Source organism: Orbicella faveolata, unplaced genomic scaffold (genome assembly GCF_042242905.1).
Source record: "Orbicella faveolata isolate gen_17 unplaced genomic scaffold, um_ofav_v1 contig_35, whole genome shotgun sequence".
In the NCBI taxonomy this organism is placed as follows: Eukaryota; Metazoa; Cnidaria; class Anthozoa; order Scleractinia; family Merulinidae; genus Orbicella; species Orbicella faveolata.
The window spans coordinates 9,597,301-9,604,201 of record NW_028301564.1 but is presented as its reverse complement, the minus strand read 5'-3'; the positions used below and the strand labels follow the sequence as shown (position 1 = coordinate 9,604,201).

Genomic DNA, 6,901 nt, shown 5'->3' with positions numbered 1-6,901 from the left:
ATCTTTACACCTTCCGGAATCTAAAACTTTGTTTTTCAGACAAATTTGGGGCATGAGACAAAATCGACATTTCCCTTACGATGTAAGTCAAATTTATAGTTTCACAGCTTTAACGTATGCATAATCTAAAACTGTGTTTTTGAGGCAATTTAAAGTTATTAAGAGAAAATGGACATTTCTCGTGCGATTTCAATAATATGTATAAGTTCCCGTTTTTATAGCATCTGGAATGTAAAAGTGTGTATTTTTGGATATTTGGAGGTACCAGGCGTACGATTTCATTCAAACGCATAATTTTACGTCTTTAACACATGTAGAGTTATGAACTTATGAAGAGTCTTGTTCGCTGTCATTCAAATGTATAGTTTCGCGTCTTTGCAGCATGTGGAATCCAGAACTGACTTTTTGAGGAAATTTGAAATTATCAAGCAAAACCAAACTTTATCTTCACGGATATTGCTATTTATGCGGTCCATAACACTCACACAATGGTCTGTAGGTTTGGTTTGTGTCAAGTATAACTCCAGGGGATAGAGGGAGCGTTTCGTCAAGGGTAAAAGTTGTTTCTCTCGAGCTATTAGGCCTTCTTCCCTTGGCCCATGTACCCACGGTATCGGGAAGGAAAAACTTTTTTTTCCACATTACCTCTAAGAATTTTCAGCAAGTACTCATTTTTGACAGTTCAGTCCCCTCTTTAGATCTTAGTGTAAAACGTTGTGCTCCAAGCGGTCAAATGACGTTAACACGTGTTTTGATACTTGGTCATTCCTTTATTCGCCGTTTACGCGAATATGTCGAGAGGAGTAATAATATGGATGCTAATTTGCATATTCGCGAAGGCATAGAATTAAAATGGCACAGGGTTTGGAGAAGAACAATACGCAAGACGGTCCAAATTGATCGTTTAGTGGTGAAATCGTTCAAGCCCGATATAGTTATATTACAGCTAGGCACTTCCCCTATGAACGTTTGCTCAGCAATTGAAGACCTTACCCGGCCCCTCCATGACTCGCTAAACGTGAAATGTGTGTGTGTCTGTCAAACTATTTATCGAACTGGGGCTGCTACGTTCAAGAAGCACGTGATACTCTTAAATTGGTGTTTAAAAGTACTGCAAGAGCCGATCTCTTATGCAATTTTCTGGAGCCATACAGGGTTCTGGAGGGCAGAAACTAATTTCAACTAACTCTTTCTGATTGTAGACGAGAATCCAACGACTGTACCCAACAACCTACTACCCAATAGTTGGTCTCTAATTTAAGGCCTTCTTGAACTCAGCATTAACTGAAGGGAACTCGCAGATCGCATTAACGCGCCCGGGTAGATGTACCCCGTGACGGGGTACATCTAAATGGTCCTTGCAGCACAAGCGTAGTTTTAGGGGGTAGTTCTACATTGCCTTAACTCGCTATAATCGGAAATCGGAGTTATATAACAAATTTGAAACATCCTCCTATTTATCTATACTGGCCGCCTTCCCCAGACATTTTATGTTTTTCATTTTATTGTCTTAAGATTTCCCAGTTCCCTTTAATGTTTTAAACCAAGCGGACTTGTCAGTTAATGTTTGCTTTCACAACTCCTGCTTGTTTGTCGTTGGGTCTTACTTTCACGAGCAATGGGTGTGCTTGTTCGGTTCACTGGAACCACGGTTCACACGTCCGAGGTGCGTTTATGGCTAGCGATGATTTACTTTCTTACCATTGCAGTAGTAGTGTACAATCTTTTGACCGCCTCTTTACGAGTGGTTCAATGCACTTGGCACTGGGGGTAACGCATTGTTCCTGGAAATTGGCCTCTGTTATCCTTTTCATCCGGTTACGTATCGTTGCTTATGAACAGAAAACCTGTGGAGCTGCCCACCTTAACTGCGACCAAAAAATTTATGATGGACTTTTATCTCGTCATTTTGAGCCGTATTCCTTCTTATCAATTTTTTTTTGAAATCGCATTGCATTCCATTGTATATAACAACCTATTTTTATGTATTATCGATAAATAATGCCTCCTGGAAAGAGTACGGCACAGCCATCAAGGATAGGCCACCAAACACGTTCTGAACGAGTGTGAACATAAGAGCTGACAGCAGCGGATCCACCTATATTTCACCCAGCTATCACCAATCCCGGTTTGGTCTCCTTACACGTAAACGCTCTGTCTGCAACCAGATTTACTGTCATCTTGGAAGCGGTGAAAACCGCATTGTCTAACGATCGTCTAACTCAGATCATTAGAAAAAACACCGTTGAAGAAAGCACGTCCATTGAAACCACATTGGCAGGGCAATCTCAAGCCGATCTGCCATAGGATAGCCTGACCACAGCACTGAGAAACGATGTAAGTAACCTAAACGGAGCAGGTACAAGACAGGAATCTCTGCTTTTGGGCGCCGGCAATGTTGATTCTAAACAAATTTTTACTAGCGTCTCTTTAAATCTTAGTTCCCGGGTAGGTTCGAAAATAAAAGTTAAAATCTGGGCCAACGAGTATCTGGAATTTGGGGTTCTATTAGCATCCACCTCTCAAATCGATTAGGATGCGTTATCTATGACACCTTCCACTGGGTCATCAAAGCAAGTGCGCCTGACTCTTGAAGCGTATTACGCACCTAAGAGGGTTTTCAACATAAAACAATGGGTTAGAGCATTTAACATTTTTGTCGCGATTTATACTGAGCAATACCACAGTGAAACCCCGCAGTTGATGAAGTATTGCAAGGTAGTCCGTCATATAGCTTTATCGTACGCGGATTGGCTGTGGTATGACGAACCATTTAGTGACCTGAGATAATCTGCACTCGATAAATATCCAATATCACAGCCGATCACCAATAAGCCCCAAGCGTCAACACGCAAGGGTTTCCCCCCCAATTTTTTTCCCCGAGGAACGTGTTGGGCATTTCATACCGGAAAACGCTGCCAAGGGTGGCATTTCGAACACGTTTGCTATAAATGTGGAGGAAAGCACCCATCATTTCAGTGTTCTTTACCAACCCCTCAACAGGGATCCGGTAGAGTTAAAAAAAAAAGAAAACTCTTCTCAAGTATCAGGCCCTTCAAACCCCGCTCGGATTCCCTACAAGGTTGAAACAATGTAGGTAGGTATCAAATTCGAAAATTTGTACAACTTTGATCGGTGCCTACCCATGGGGCTTCCTTCTTCATGCAACATTCTTGAAGCTTTTAGTACCGCTTTCCAATAGTTGCCTATTTATCGTCTGGGTGCCTCATGTTTTTTTGCACATATTAGACGCTTTTTTGTTTATCATATCCGTAATTGCACAGACCAAAAAGCGGTTCGAAGCCGACTTGGGTAACTTTATTTCTCTATGCCATCATTTCGGAGTACCCATAGCTCTGGAAAAAAACCGTCGGCCCTCATACAGTATTGCAATGTGGAGGCATTACTCTCGGTTCGTTAAAAAGAAAAGCGTGACTACCAGACGGAAAGCTTCAAAAATGCCCCATGCTCTTGCACAATTTTTATAAACGTCGCACAGTCAAATTAAAAAAACTTCACTCTTTAATAGGCTTATCAAATTTTAGTTCTCAAGTTATTGTTCGGGGCCGTGCTTTTCTTGGGCGCCTACTCGATCTTACCATGGGCTTACGACAGCCACACCATCATATCCGTTTATGTAAAGGCTCGGAAAAGTATCTCCTTTTGTGGATTCGGTTTTTAGACGAGTTCAACGGCAAATCAGTTTTTCTCGACGATGCATGGGAAACATCGCATACCCTTGAACTTTATACCGATGCATCGGGCTCAATAGCATGCAGCGCTGTGTTTGGTAAGCACTGGTTTGGCGCCGAATGGCCGGTTTCGTGAAAATCTTTTAAAATTGCAGTTTTAGAGTTATATCCTATTGTCCTTGCGATGCATATTTGGGACGTTTAATGCCTGATAAGTCTGTAATATTCTTTTTGGATAACGCTGTCGTTATCGATTTTATCAACAAGCAGACGTCCAAACATCAGAGTATTATTGTATTGATCGGGGATTTAGTGTTAAGTTGCCTCAGACAAAATGTATTATTTCACGAAAACACATTTCCCCGTTTTAACAATACTCGAGCCGATTACATTTCATGTTCTCAAGTAGCAAAATTCAACTAACTCTTCCTGGTTCTAGACGAGAATCCACCGACTGTACCCAACAACCTACTACCCAATAGTTGGTCTCTAATTTAAGGGCTTCTTGAACTCAGCATTAACTGAAGGGAACCCGCAGATCGTATCGACATGCTTCGTTTATCGTTCGACAATTATATGCTCAATTTTACGGGACCTCTAACCCCACGTTGCCATTATTCGCTCTCTTTCTCCCCGTTTATATTTCATTATCTTTCTTTTTGCAAATTGGGTTTTGCTACGATAACTTTACATCTTTCTGTCATTTCTTACGCTCACAAACTCGGAGGATTTTGTAAACAAACTAAATCGTTTTTAAAACAGAAATTACTAACACCATGAAGTCGTCAGAGACATTCAGATATTAGTTTGCCCATTACAAGACCAGTTTTCCATGTCTCTTACTGCTTTTTATGTACTTTTCCGAATTGGCGAACTTTCAACCAAGAGCACTCGCTTTACGTGTTCAGTTGTCCAGTTTCATGATCTGCAAATTTCATCACCTGAAGGCGAGCCACGCACGGCTAAGATCACTATTACTGATTATAAACACAAATCTGACCCCCGGCCATTTGATATCCTAATCAGTCGGGATCATTCTGTCCCGTTTTCCCGGTTAAAACCCTTCTTAATTACTGGAAGCTTCGCAGTCATAGACGTGGCCCTCTATTTTGTAATTCTCATCAGTCACCTATTACTGTGTATCAATTAAATACCGAGCTCTAGAATTGCCTCTAATATTATGCCTTTGACATAAGTCGATTAAAATCCACAGTTTTCGCATTACTGGGGGAGCGTATCACGCTGCCGACCAGGGTTTTTCTGATGAGAAAATTCAAGCTCTTGGTCGATGGAAACCTGACGCCTTTAAGGTTTACCTTAAATCAGAAAATATTAATGCGGATTGATTTCATTTGATAGTCCTTCTTTTGCTGTATTTAGCAAGTTCTGAGAGCTTCGTAGGTCAGAAAAGGACTTTTATGTTGGTGTCCTTCATTTCATGGCCGCTAGGGTAGGTCAGTCAGGGGCTGCTACTTCACCGCTTCTTTTGATGTTCAGTATACAGCTTCTTCTAACAGTTTACAGGACTTTATAAGAGGGTGCTATAATATTACTCTTACCATTAGCAATATTCAGAACTGGGGGTTTACTGCGAATTCACTCTCATTCTTTCATTCTTATATCACCAGTTGAATTTATATCTTTCCTTTCGCCAAACCGTCGTTTTTTGGTGAAGTTGGTCAGACGGGGGCTGCAGCTTTACTAGCTTCCCATAGTCCTTAAGTAATCTAACTTCTATGATTTATTCTTCCAGAGAATAATTAGCGCAACGTGCTCTTTAATTTTTCATTGAAGCCCATCAGGCAAGGACTGCGCTTTCACGCTTGCCTGTTAAGACTAAACAGACCAACTACTTGCAATCTCTTTATATCATTATGCAAAACGGAAAGACTAACTCCCATGTTAATCGACTTATCCCGCCACGCTAACTTTGTTTTTGTCTTAGTGGGACTGCCACAACCAATGGTATGTGGCGTCTTTTTTGCCCCACCTTTGCTAAACAATGGAAATCCTGTATATGTGTTGCTACAATTTAAGTATCTTGGATCAAATTAAACAACCCTTATTTGTGGCCAAATTCATCCAATCTATGTGTTTAGTTTTACTCCGCATTCTTCTGCAAACTAGTGGGTCTTCAAGCAGAGTGAAGATTCCGTACAGTCATGCATCGATATAAATAACCGTTATTTCTTGCTTGATTATTCTCAAATGGATAGTTTCGCGTCTTTACGGCATATAAAATGTAAAACTGTAATTTTGAGGTGATTTGGACCTTTGTAGGAAAAATCGGCACTAAGGTCATTAGAGCATATGAAATCTAAAGCTGTGTTTCCGAAGTAATTTGGAATCATCTAGGGAAAATCGACATTGGTCGTACGATTTTAATGAAAAGTTTTGTTATGGTCCTTACAGCATATTAAATCTGAAACTGTGTTTTCGAGACCATTAAAAAATAACGCAAAAATGGACGTCTTAAGTACGACTTTAGTCAAACGTATGGTTGCTAGTTCCTATGAACTCTTGAATGTGAAGCTGTGTGTTTTAAAGCAATTTTGAGGTATGGGGAAAAAATCGACCGTTTTTCAACGATTTTATTTAGACGCATAGTTTTTCCTCTTTATAGCATGTACAATCTAAAGCTGACTTTCTGAGGCTTATTAAAGTTATGAAGCAAAAATCAATAGCTCTTGTTCCATTTCATTAAAATGTATAGTTTCACGTCTTTACGGCATCGGTAATCTTAACCTGTGTATGTAACCCAATTCAGAGTTATGAGGCAAAAATCTAAATGTCGTACGATTTCATTCAAATGTTGTACAGTTACAGGTCCTTACAGGATGAGAAGTCTAAAACATAGTGTTTAGGGCAATTTGGTGTTGTGAAGCGAAAATCGTCCGATTTAACCGATTTAACTCAAAAGTATACTTTCAAATCCTTACAACATAAGGAATCCTAAACTGTTTTTGAGCCAATTTGAAGTAATAAAGCTAAAATCAAGATTTCTAGACGATAGCAATTTCACTCAGATGTAGAGTTTCACGTCTTAATAACATGAAGAACCTAAAACTAAGTTTTTGAGGAAACTTGGAGGTATGAAGAGAAAATTGGCATTTGAAATACCATTTCATTCAAAGATGTAGTTTCACGTCTTCACAGCATGTGTTAAGGGAATTTACGCTTATGAAGGAAAAACCGTTATTCCTTGGTCG

At 40.0% G+C, this 6,901-nt stretch overlaps 1 pseudogene; it reads left to right on the top strand.

The window, feature by feature from the left end:
* The first annotated feature begins 357 nt into the window (after positions 1-357).
* Positions 358-4,247, top strand: LOC149103147 (uncharacterized; annotated as a pseudogene).
* The last annotated feature ends 2,654 nt before the right edge of the window (positions 4,248-6,901 follow it).